This window comes from Ambystoma mexicanum, chromosome 5q, assembly GCF_040938575.1.
Source record: "Ambystoma mexicanum isolate Mex_15411 chromosome 5q, UKY_AmexF1_1, whole genome shotgun sequence".
NCBI lineage: Eukaryota > Metazoa > Chordata > Amphibia > Caudata > Ambystomatidae > Ambystoma > Ambystoma mexicanum.
Window position 1 is genome coordinate 29,634,754 of NC_090933.1, and position 13,537 is coordinate 29,648,290.

The 13,537-nt window shown below is 43.8% G+C and overlaps 1 protein-coding gene and 1 long non-coding RNA gene across 3 annotated transcripts in view; one reads left to right on the forward strand and one right to left on the reverse strand.

Annotated features, from left to right (window-relative positions):
• The window catches only part of LOC138498545 (uncharacterized), a 62,687-nt gene extending 57,084 nt beyond the window's left edge, over positions 1 to 5,603 (reverse strand). Inside the window, exon 1 of the long non-coding RNA XR_011278736.1 lies at positions 5,526 to 5,603. This is a non-coding gene — a long non-coding RNA (uncharacterized lncRNA). The remainder of the gene's footprint in view (positions 1 to 5,525) is intronic.
• Positions 1 to 13,537, forward strand: part of FBXL7 (F-box and leucine rich repeat protein 7) — a 994,658-nt gene that overhangs the window by 627,636 nt on the left and 353,485 nt on the right. The window lies entirely within an intron of this gene.

Consider the following 13,537-nt stretch of genomic DNA (forward strand, 5'->3'; position numbering starts at 1 on the left):
TATGTGGCGGAGGTTCACTGGGCCCGGGCCTCTAAGAAACCAGAAACATAACTGAAAGACATCTTGCATAAAAGGGAAGTAATGATAATGTGTTATTTACATAGCGCCTTAATCCAAAGTGCTTTACAGAGCACATATTTACATACAATATCACCCAACCAAAACTGCTACTCATTTATCGACCTCGGAGGGACGAAAGGCTGAGTTGGCCTTGCCAGGATTCGAACCTGCGACCTGCATATCACAGCAACCCGCTGAGCTATCTTACCGGCTAATGTCAAAGTGATGCAAAAGCCAAATAATGTCAAATATGGAGGTGAGGAGAGGTTGGTATTGAGATTAGCTGTTCTGGGAATTTGGGCACCTCCATTGTCGGCTTTGGCCACTACAGATGGACCAGAAAATGCTACTTGCTTCCAGGCCAAAAGTTAACAATCCTCCCCTGGCGAATAGTTAAAGCTTCGATGCAGAACTTGCTGGCCGCAGTCGAGACCTTTCTGCACCTGGAGCAACCAGAAAATTACTGATAAGAGAAAAATCAGCTGGATTGATTGTTTATGTGTTTCGGCAGCTGTGGATACAGTGGCAAAATATGGAAAAAGCTGACCCCATTGCCCCATCGTTTGCCAGGACCCAGGGAAGCAATGGTGTATGGAATAAAGGGGCAATCACAAGAGTGCAATTCGGAAAGTCTCGGGATGCACAACCAAGAAAAAAGGCTCCAGATCGCAGATCAATTAGGTATACGATTGCAATTGCATACTCTTCAGCGGATGTTCCCGCTTGTCTCGGTCCAAGGAGAACCACAAGGACTATAGCATGGGCAGAGGATGCCAATTCAAGATATGTGTAGACACGCAACCTGGGAAAATCCAAAAACGTTCATGCCGTAATACCTGGGGAATCATGCTCCTTAGATACTGCAGGTTTTGAGCTCCAGCATTCATACGGAAGGGGGCGAAATGGCTGCTAAAAAGAATGTCTTGATGGGTGTGCAAGCCGTATACTTAGTGAAAAAAGAAAAAAAGTCATTGGCGCCCCTCTGCGAAAAGGAACACGGCTAAATGGTCTGTTCTTTGAGATGGTACCCTCTCGAGAGTCCGCAGCCACACTTTAGCTCACTGTAACTTTCACAAAAGGGAAATAACCATTTGCATATCAGTCTTTGTCTCGCCCACCTGGACAGTCCAGCACCGAAATTCTATGGCAATTCTCTTCTGAACAAGAGTACCAACAGCAAACCTAGACATGTGTTTCAGGCTTGTTGGGCCTCATTAGTGAGGTGGAGCTGTGCCTCTCTAAGCAAGGGGTCCACGTCTGGGTGACCCTAGGAAACTTAGGGTGACTTAACCTAAGTCCATTAAACAATCGAAAAATAGTTGATAGGCGCCCTCTGCCAGAACGAACACGGCTAAATGACCTGTTCTTTGGGAAGGTATGCACTCGAGAGTCCGCAGCCACACTTTAGCTCACTGTACCTTTCACAGAAGGGAAATAACCATTTGCATATCAGTCTTTGTCCAGTACTGATATGCTATGGCAATTCTCTTCTGAACAAGAGTGCCAACAGCAACCCCAGACATGTGTTTCAGCCTTGTTGGGCCTCATCGGGTCATTTAGCCGTGTTTGTTCTCCCAGTACATACCTGAGTCCTGCCTTTGCTCCACTCCACTGCCTCAACAATTTGTTTTACAAGTGTATTAAAAATTAGCTCCACTTTGATGATGGTGCCACTCTCTAAAAGGTGGATAGTAGCGCTATCATCCACAATTGGGCCATCAGATTTTCTCTTGTTATCTGCGCGTGTGCGCAATCGCAGATAGAAACACCGTTTTTTAGAACCACGCTCATAGGTTTTATTCTGCAAGTCAGGGCTCAGGACAGCACTGCTCAGACAATGTGCAATGGGGTAAGAAATGTAAGAACTCTGTACATTCCATGAGCCCCTAGTAATTGTAATTGTATAGCGCTTATACACAAGTTAAGTGCTTCAAAGTGCCCCTAGTGGGAAAGGAGCCTAATATTTCCACTGGGATGCTTTAGTCTACCAGGCTCTTTAGGTTTTCGCCCAGAGAAAGCACATGAGATGGGGGGCTGACTCCTTCTGAGTTTCACTTTGGAAAGGAAAGGTATCGGAAATGAGAAGTGCTGTACTAGCCGTTCTCTGTTCTTTTTTGCTGCTTGTTCTGAGACAGGGGACGTGCGCCAGAGGGCAACTTTACAAATGGATGGAAGGGTACCTCTGAGACCCAATTCAGAGGGGTGGGAGAGTCAAACGCAAAAGAAAAGACAGAAAGACAAGAGTGTGGTGTCTGGGAGTGACCTGGTGAATATTTTAATTGCAGGGGGAAATGTTTCCCCCAAATATGTGCGAGCAGCGTAGTGTAGCGAGCAAGCCCCAACCAAGCAAGGGGGATACGGCGCGGCTCTCCCCCATGACAATTTTTCAATGATTGTGTTAAAATTGGGCATTTTCAGCACACTTTCTGTGAAAAGTGGGTACAAATCCAGTTTGCAATGGGTTTTGTAGGGTAACACATGAAAAAATCGAATCGATGAAAGTCATCAACATTCCATAGGAGCATTTTCCAGCTAATTTTCTTAAGCCTTTGCACACCATATATGCAAGTATACAAACATATTCATGTTGTCTGTATCTATACATGCCCATGGAGGCTGCACCAATGTATGCCAGAATTACCACATAAGAGCATACTCCTGTTGGTTTTACCAGCAATGACACAGTAAGAAAATATGTCCAGACTGGACCCACCATGTGGGCCAGTACAGTATAGGAACTCTCATTGTGCTGCCCTCACCCTTGATGCCCAATAAAAAAATGCCATGCCACAATAAAGAAGCCTGTCCAGAATGGACCCACCAATGTGGGCCACCACCACATAGAAATACACATCATGCTGCTGTCACCCTTGATGCCCAGTAAATATTGCAATGCCACTGTGAAGATTTGTCTAGACTGGACCCACTAATGTAGGCCAGTACGACATAGGAAGACTCATTGGTATGCCTTCACCTTAGATGCCCAGGAATAAATGCCATACAATAATTATGAAATGTGTCCAGATTAGATCCACCAATGTGGGCCAGTAGCACATAAGGACATTAGTAATGATGCTTTCACCCTTAATTCCCAGTACTACAATGTCTTGCCACTTTAACAAACATGTACAGATTGAACTCTGGCATAGCATTTTTTACTGGGCATCACATTTAAAGCAAGCAGTGTTTCATTATCATGTTTTCCTTAACCTTGATGCCCAGTAAAAGAAAATGCCATGCCATGCCATGCCAGAGCCAGAAACAAGATTGGCTGCAGGAATGTAGTCCAGTGCAGCCACTTAACACTTATCAACATGTATTATCAAGCCACGTATTAACACTTATCAGGTTTATTTTACACTTGATGACGAGTTAATATGCCATGTCGCAGGAAGAAAACATAACCAGACTGGCTGCAGCAATTTAGGACGTCTAGCCACGTAACAACAAACCATGATGCCCAGTAAAAAAATGGTGTGTGCCACAGTAAGAAAACCTACCCAGAGTCAATGCAGCAATGCAGGCCAGTCTTGCCAAGTATCAATGCAGCTACGTACCTAGACTGGCCTTCATTTATGCAGCCAGTCTGGTTACGTATTCTTCCTGTGGCATGGCATTTTTACTGGGCGTCAAGGGTATAATAAACAAGATGAGGCGCCAAAGGTATACCAAACAAGATGAGTGTAGTTACATGGCTAGACTATAATACATCAGTGCAGCTAGTCTGGTTATATTTTCTAACTGCAGCAAGGCATTTTTTACTGGCAAAGCCGACGGGAGTGTGTTCTTTTACGGTCATTCGGGCATGTAGTTGTGCAACTTGCCTTGGCCTGCATGGACACAGCCAGTATGAAAATGATTTTATACTGGGCTATATTGTGGCCAAAGTCATAGAGAAAATGTGTTGGAAAGTGCTCTGTGTGCTGTTGGTGAGTTGCAACTATCCGATTTTTTCATTTGTCACCCTACAAAACCAAATGTAAACTGTGTGGCTTTCGATCCAATTGTCCACTGAAAATATGTTGTAAAATGCTGCCTTTTAACCCATAATTTTTCATTTTTTCTTGGGGGACAACTGAACCCACCCTCCCCAGAACCATGATGCGGGCTCCCTCGCTGAACTTGGTCGCTTTTCCTTTTTCCTGGGGAAGATTTACGCCCATCCAATTAGAAAAGTCACCAGCCGCTACTGATAGAAGAAGGCGCATTGCTAAAGCAACCAATGTAAACAACGCTGGCAATCGTTACTTGCTGGAGGCATTTACACTTTTCCCCACATATAGTGAAAAAGGAAAGTGTTATGGTGATTTTGCCTGTTTTGACACCTTTCTTTTAACCACTAAGCATTGGAAAGGAGTGAAATTGCACAGAGGGGAGCTAACATGTAGCATGAGAGTGATTTAGCTGGCTCTGTTGCATGGCGGAATCCAGAAAACCCACAACGGAATGAATGACCATGACCTACCTAAATGATGGGGCATGCTGGCATATAGAGCAGGTAAGATGCTTACTGCATCCGTGGGAATTCAAGACTACAGAGAGTTTTATCGTTGCCAGCACTCTGTGGGAAATAGTGAAGCAACGCCTCAGGTTTGACTGCCCTCCAGCCTTTGTTTCCCGCCCTTTTCGTTAATCGCTGAAACGGCATCACTTTCTTGTCCCCTGAACAAAAAGGTTTGGGACTCCAGCCTGTTGGTCGATCACACCATTGTTCGGCGAGCTGCGACTGCTGCGTTTGGCGGCGTCTGTAAACAGGTTATTGTTTCAAGCACAACAGGGCTGACGAGGCAACAAAGAGGGCTTTCCTGTGCGGGGGCATTTCCTATGCCGATATCTGGCGGGCCCCCGTCCGCTCAATTGCTGCTAATCTAGATTATTTCTGTGCAGGAGAAACACCCTTTTCTATAGCATTAAAAACATTTTGGGAAACATTTGTAGTTTGTGTATTTTAATCGAGAAAGGGATTTAAAAATATGGCTGTGTGAGTGACTTACGTTTCAGAGCCAAAATGAAGTCATTTGTGGCAAGACCGTGCAGACTGTTTAGTGTGGCAAGTCAACGGCTGTGTTCATGTGTGTGATATGCATATGATGAAAGAGGCATTGAAATGTGTGGGTGCGCCTGTGCCAGGGAGATTAGGGCATTCACTTCACAATTATTTCCCCCGCACATCTTGGATTTCAGTTGAATGATTTCTTGGACTCTTGCTGGCAGGGAGTGCTGAGATTTACAGCCTTAGTTAAGTTTGACGTTACTAATGTGATAGGTGTATTTCTATTTATTCTTATCTATATGCACCTGGCGCGGGAGAGGCAACCAAGCAGGTTGCTTGGATTGCGGGCTGAATGCCCGCGTTCCCAGCCTGTGTTTCGAGCAGCCTGATGGCTGCTACCCACACAGTGCCATCTTCCCTGTCACCTTTCCCCGTGGGTCTCCAGTCCCATCCCACCAACAACCCCACTTACCTGATTCATTTGGCGGCGGCAGCACTGCCGACACCGATGCTGCCGCTCCATGCACCTGGTGGCTGCCAGGGAAACGGAAGACCGACTCTGTATGGAGCCTCGCCTTCCAGATTCATTGCAGCTATTTTAAGTAAGTATTGTGTTTAAATGAACGAGACACCACAATGCATCCCGTTCATTAGAAGAAAATACATTGCTGTTAGCCCCCCAAGTTTCTGGATTTAAAACCCTGGATGTTAAAGAAATGGTTCGCCCAAAAAATGTTATTGCAAAAAAAGATGGGCAATAATAAAAAAAATAGATTGGCACTTTTTTTTTTTAAGTCCCTATGTAACATTTTGAGCACTTGAAGCTCAAAATTTAGGAAAGCAAGCACATGTGGGCATCTATTTTGTGAAATGGATGCCCGCCTGTGCTAGCTTTTGCTTTTGCGGCACTAATGAAGGAAAAGCCAGCCAGCTGTAGTAAACAAAAGCTATCACTGGGTGGCTTTTCCTACATTGGTGCCAGGACTCGGAGGACGCAGACCGGAGACTACAGGCAGAAAAGCTGCAGCTGCATCTCGGTAAGTGCTATTTTTTTTTTTTTAAAAGCACTAGCTGCAGTTTTTTTTCTAAGTTTTCCGGGCTGGAGGAGCCCGGAAAACTTAGAAATAAAACCGCAGCTTTAAAAACGTTGTATTTATGCAAACATAAATACAACGTTATTGTGTTTGAAAACATTGTGTTTTTTCTTTCTAAGTTTCTCAGCCTCCTTCGGCTCGGAGGAGCCTGAGAAACTTAGAAAGAAAAGTGCAGCGTTTTTGAAACACAACCGCGTTGTGTTTCTGCCTGCCGTGGCTATCACTTTGGGTCTCCGGTGCTCCCCCAGCTGAAAGCCCCAAATGGGAAAGCAGCTTTAGGCAGAAACACAACGTGGTTGTGTTTCGAAAACGCTGCGGTTTTTCTTTCTAAGTTTATCAGGCTCCTCCGGCTCAGAGGAGCCCGAGAAACTTGGAAAGAAAAACTACAGCATTTTGAAACACAATAACGTTGTAGTTATGTTTGCGGTAGCTTCAAAAGCTACCGCAAACAAAAATACAACGTTTTTAAAGCTGCGGTTTTAAAAAAAAAAACGCAGCTATTTTAAAAAAATAAATAACACTTACCGAGATGCAGCTGCAGCTTTTCTGCCTGTAGTCTCCGGTCTGCGTCCTTCGAGTCCCGGCACCAATGAAGGAAAAGCCACCCAGTGGTAGCTTTTGTTTAATACAGCTGGCTGGCTTTTCCTTCATTAGTGCCACAAAAGAAAGCAAGGGCGGGCATCAATTTCACAAAATGGATGCCGCCATGTGCTTCCTTTTGTACATTTTGAGCTTAATTTGCTCAAAATTGTACATAGGGACATAAAAAAAAATGTGCCAATCTATTTTTTTTATTATTGCCCATCTTTTTTTGCAATAAAATGTTTTGGGCGAACCATTCCTTTAATAGCAATAACGTGGTTGGTAACGGCACCAGGTCCCATCGCTGTGCTCGTGCCTATAACTTGGGCCCGAACGTTATCACCTGATCCGGCCCGCCGTATCGGGTGTTATTGCTATGTTGTACTTTCTTTTTTGATCAAAAGAGCACTGTTCCTTCCTGTATGTAAACAATAAGAAAACATTTTTTGAGAACTCGGTTGGCAGGTTGCAAAGGATCTGAGCTAAACAAATGGTAGAGGTGTGCTGGGGTGTGCTCTAAAGGTCGGCACGCAAACATTTGTGATTCTTAGTGCTCTTCGCCCTTGCTCCGCCCCACACTCACATGGTGCCTGCCTGTACTTCTCAAGTTCAAATCCTACAGGGGGGCCGACTAGGCCCTTCATCCTTGTGAATCGATGAATGGAGCACCATTAAATTGGGCTATTATAGTACGTTACAATAGCGCTGTGAAGCAGGGGCATATATGGTCCTGAGCACTATTAAGAACCTCAATTTATCATATACGTTTAAGTAAATGTTTGATTGCATTCTTATTGCTCGAAAGTTACCAAATATAAGTGCTACTCCTACATTTTGGCAAACATGGACCCTGGAGAACAGTCAGGTGGACTGATTTGCTAAGGGGAATGCAATTTGGTCTAGTGGCTAAATTATGATTAGCAGAAGAGAAGATTAGAGGATTAAGGCATATATTCAAAAAGCTCTATAGAGATACAACTGAGGCCTCATCTCATCCTATCTTGCTATCCGAGTGGATGCCAATACCTCGGCTGCCATTTCATGTGCCGGGCCACCCACTTAGGTGGTATCCATTTATGATTTGTCCAATCGTTTTATTGATGCTCTTTTCCTGACTCACCTTTGTTCTCTTTCTGGTTGGATAGCTCACCAGTTAAGCGCTTGCCTCTGACAAAGGGCCAGCTTAAACTTAGCAAGTTAAAATCCTGCAGGAGAGCCAACTCTGTGTTTCATCTTTCTGAGGGTAATACATTAAGTACCATTAAATTGGGTAGAAATAACTACACTGCTTAGAAGAAGAGAGAATTAGCCAGGAAGTTCTATAGAAGAGCAAAAATGATTGTCCATGTTTTTTTTTTGTGGTCATCGCAGACAGAAACTCCAATCTCCTGGCTGTAGTTGTATAGCACAACCGAGATCACTGTTAATTTTACTGCCACCTACTGAGGAATTAGAGTGTCAGTGCCACTGATGCCTTCCATGGACTAGGAGTCCACTACGAGTGTTTATCCAAGGGACAGTGTTGAAGGCCCAAACTACGCTATGATCCAACCCACACTTACGGCACACATGTGACCATAGACCTGCCAAATGTCAGACTTCTGTTGAGATTCTTATAAGTGGCCATTTGGAAGCTAGTCCATTCAGCCTCTTGCTTTTCTCCTTTAAAGGGATTGCTCATTCATCTTTTTTTTCGTTTTGTTGATTTTACTTCAGATCCAAAAGATAACATAATATTTGATAATAAGAGCATATTAGAACTTATAAATGCGAATTGCTAAACATCCTTTAGCATATATAATATTATACAAATTGAAAGAATCCAACACTTCTCCACGTTGGAATTGCACTGCCTCTCCCACATTCCGCCCTTCTCAATAAAAAAAATTCATGTTGTTTTTTATTCACCACTTATTTCCTAGCATTGCCAAACCTCAGAGCTGGGGAACATGTCCACTTACAGCCAAAATCACTGTAATCAATTCTGTTACCTGTGTCCAGGCCCAGCAGTCCGTGGCCATCCAGATCCGTCTATCCTTTCATTTAATGATGGGCGTGTATGGGCCGCACAAGTGCAGCAGGCGCAGAGGCGAGGCGCAAAGGAAGAGTACATACACAGCTCCCCTTCAAGCTTCCCCAAAAAATACCGTGTCCTGCCACCCTCATCTGCCCCCCCTGCGAAAGAAATAAAAAGCACTTAGCGTCCTGTGACCTTCCCCACCTCCCTCGTACTTGCCCTCTCTTCTAGTCCCACCAGTATCATCTTGCCCCATGCCCCCACCCGCTTCACAGTTTTCCCTGCTCAGCCCTCACTCCTATTTCTGCCACTGAGAGCAGTTCCCTAAATGACAGCACTGGAGCGACAGGCTTATGACAGGCACACAGTGCCAGCGCTGCCAACGAGGAAGGCCACCCTCAGCAGCAGGCCTCCAACACGTCGGCCAACTTCCGAGAGCTGTGCTGCTATAGGAGCTATTGAGGGCTTGTTTCATTCAGGGAAGTCATGTGGGGGTCGCCAGGGGTCGCTTCTGAGACCTCTGAGGTCTCCCTTGCTACCCCTAAAAATAAATGAAAACATGCTTTTTAAAAAAAAAAACAATGTAGTTTGTGTATGGAATCTCCTGGACTGTGGCCAGTGCCACGTGGCTCTTTGTTTCTGGAGTGGGGAGCTTTCTTGTTCAGGCCTCTTAAAAAAATATATATATATTCATTTAAAGGTTTATTTTAGACTCACTTCACTGATTTAATCTGTTCTTAAACACCTCAAATTCACAATGCAGACAAAAATTCCAAAAAGCATTTAGAGTAGAATAAGCATCCATTTCGGACTATGTATTTTGCCTTTTGCAATTTGCAATTATAGGTGTCCTCCGTCACTTAACAAATGCCTTGTGCCTAAAAGATTGTCTACAGTGTAGAAATGTTTGACCATAAAGTGGGCCATAATTTAATTGTGGCACGATTAATGCTTTGTTGTAATGTATCTATCTTTCCTGTCTCCCTGGCATGCTGTTCAGGATGTTTCTTTGCATGTGAGGTTACGAGTGCCCAGAGTACGGGATGCTGTGTGACTGCGCTGCTTTCCCTGCACTACTCTAAATTCTTTAATACACAGTTATGAACCCTCCCAATGGTATTTATTTTGCCCACCTCTGAATCCAGAAAAGTAGATCCATGTGGCCAACTTCTCACCAGACCTGCAGATGAACGGGTCTGCAGTTCAATCTCAGTTACCAGTTTATTGGTATCCACTACAGAGTTTAATTTGCTTTCTTACTTTCAGAACATTCAGACAATTGCTCATTTTGCAGTAGCTAGTAAGATAGCTGTTGCCTGTAAGATAGCTCAGTGGGTTGAGCTCTCACTGCTGCAATGTCTGTGTGTGATTTGTAGGTTGCAGGTTCAAATCCAGGCAAAGCCAGCTCAACCTTTCATCCTTCTGAGGTTGATAACTGAATACCAACACAAGTCGGGTGATATTGAATGTATAGTTGTATATAAAGCGCTGAAGTGTAAGTGCTATACAATAACACATCATTATCCTTTGGCGTTGGACATCTGCTTACATAAACAGTAATTTGGTAACATGGGCCTATAAACACTATTAACGATACATATGGTGATCTATTCTTGTATGAAATGTATATCACATTACAGTGATATCATAACCATATTTTTCGTAGTGCACATTGGAACAATGCTATGTGATGCCACTTCCTGTCTGTCAAGGAGAGAAAGAACATGTTCCATCATTTCCCGTGATGTCACTTTGGGGTGGGATCAAATGACATCACTTCCTATGATGTCACCAGAGGTCACGGCTCATGTGATATCACTTTCGCTACGCCTGACATTTTGGTGAGATGACATCCCGGTTTCATTGCCAGAGCCACAGCTCCAGCGCCGCACTTGCCAGTTGGTTTCTGAGTGTTAAACTCCGGTTTAGGCGCATTCAATGTACTTATTACACTTCTTTGTTTCCCGCGTGTCCGAGGAGACCCGGAGAGGCAGAGAAAATACCATGTTCCTCTGCCACGATCTCACACCACTAGAAACGACGTGAGTTTTTCTGATAGGATGAAAGCGCAATAGGAGACAGCAGCATTTGGAATTATAATTCGTTGGTAATGGCTTCCAATGGACCCCATCTGCCACAAAATTATATTGTGTCCTAATGCCTAGGAGGAGTATACATGCGTTTGCAAAAAAGACGCCTTTCAGCAGAGCAGCCTTTGTCTTTGCCTTTTGAATTTCCAGACACAGGGCCTCATCACGAGTTGGGCTGTAGCCCTTAAATGCGGTGGTAACGGTATTACCGCCGCATTTAAGGGCTGGCCCTATCACGAGTTAGGTGCTAAATTGGCTATTTTACCAACAACTTTTTTCTGGAGGTGAAAATCCCTGTTTTTGGCAATATTACTGCCGGCTGTATTAGCCCGCAGTATTAGCACCGAAAATTCCCCATTTGATCCAATGTACCCAATCAGGAATGGGGATTTACCGTTAAGGCCCAACCCGTGATCCGGTGGTAATACCACCGGACCAGTCAGTGCTAGGGCTATTACAGTCGGCGGTATTACAGCCGGGAATACAGCTGATGAGGCCCAGAATCTGCTCTAAAAAAGAATGAAATTCACCAGGTTTTTAACAAGAAGTGATCATACGTTAAGGAGAGTGCCATAATCTCCTCAGAGGCCAAGCATCTCCTGTGTCATCTTCTGCAAGCCACTGGCTGAGGGTTATTTATTTTGAGGTTCATGGACCAATACAATGCAGTTTGTCTAAGATTCTTTTTAGCTTTTGCTATTAGGTGGCGCTTTAGCACCAACTATCAGCAGGCACCATTGCCTTAGAGCAGTGGTGGATGGAAAAAAGGAACAAGTGGTACTCTGGCTGCGTCCAAAAGGGAGACGGTGGGATGGCGGGACAGATGGGAGCAGTTGGCAGTGGGGAGTTGGGGACGGGACAGGACGGGGCAGGTCACAAATGGATCTTTAGTTTGCAATGTTTAATGGATCATTTTGTATTGTGGCCAGACTAGACATTCTGCCTCATCATGAGTTTGGCGGTAACCCTTAATTGCGGCGGTAACGCTATTACTAACGCATTTAAGGGTCCACCAAATCTTGGGTCTGGCAGGATTTACCCCCAGCTCTGAGCTGGGGGCAAATCTGCCACGATTTTGCCGATTGTCGGTGCTATTATCGCTTCTCTAATACCACCAGCGGTAGTAGCACCAAAAATTCCCCATTGGGGCCAATGGGCAATGGGGAATTCATGAATGGACCCAATGGGGAATGGGGACTTACCGGTGCCCCAAACCCGTGATCTGGCGCTAATAGCGCCGGGAGTTTTGGTGGTAACACTACCGCCGGGGATACCGCCCAACTCGTGATGAGACCCATTGTCTGAAATAATACACTAATGGCACCAGATACATCCCTGACAGAAATATCAAAACCATATATTCATAAATAGAAATCTTTGATAGAACTGTGCAAGAAAATTAAGCAAGATTCTATTTGACACACATCTCTTTAGGACGTGCTTATTATTGTTATCTAAAAGACACAATTACAATACAATTAAAAGTATAGTTTAAACATGTTTTGATTGGCAATGAAATGAGAACTGTATAGGGCTCTATACATTGTCAATAGGTAAAAATGTAATTTTCCTACCTGAATAGTCAAGAAGTTAAGCCATCTATGACAGTTGACAGTTTAATGTTCCTTTTAAATTACTGTATCTTTTCCCTTAAAGGGAAAGTTCGCTCAAAAATGTTATTGTCCCGATCATTTGTGCATGTATTTTTAAGCATACTGTAATAGATCTCAAAATGTTTCCTATGCATCTTACCTTAGTTTTCCTGACTTTTAAACATGGGAAAACAATGCGTCGGACTCGCCATCTTGTGCTAATCTTATCAGTTGATGCATCGCCCTAAGTTCAAGTGCCCTCGTGGCAAGAATACAGATCATCCGACCCTCAAACTGTCATCACTAGTCCAAGCGATATGCTCCACCTATTTTCACAGACGTTTGTGGCCACGCTATAACGTTAGTTAACGCAGAACCAGGAAGATAAACACACACATCCTCTCACAGCGCGTAACTTTTCTTTCTTGTCCCAAATAGGAGAGCAACACATTTATTTTTAAGAAAAGATCAATAGTCTGCAATGTAACAAGTGCTTTTATTTTGCAAAGAATGCTCACAAGAGAAGATTAAGTCCACAAAAAGAACAATATCTTTTTTTTTTCAGTACAAGTTATAGCTAGCAAACATTGCATGCTTCAAATGTTCTTCATAACTTCCTCATGATACGCCGATTGTGATCAGCGATCGATCAATCCCTTTACTTCAATTCTTGTGTGTCCTTTTGTTACACAAGCAAAATGTTCTAATGACGCATACTGTGTTACATTCGTGAGAAGATATGGATTCTTTACTCTTTCAAGCGCAACGCTTTCGCTTCAGCACATATTTATATTATGAACGCTGACAGGTTGCTCCTTATTGCTGATACCACCAATGGGCAGATAGGTACCTGTCGGTTGTCCCACATAACGGTTATACAATAAGCAGCATTTATGATTATCCACCAATGTTGATTGAAGAATCTATCCAACAGTAGCTGGAAACTATGGCATGCTCAGAACGGTATGATATAGCTGTGTAGATAATAGAATAAAATCATATATTTTAGTAGCCATTTTGTAATCGGATATAACAAGTTACCATATAATTCAGAACCGGATGAAACCTAATCCTAAACACAAACCACACAAAATTAACACAGACATGAC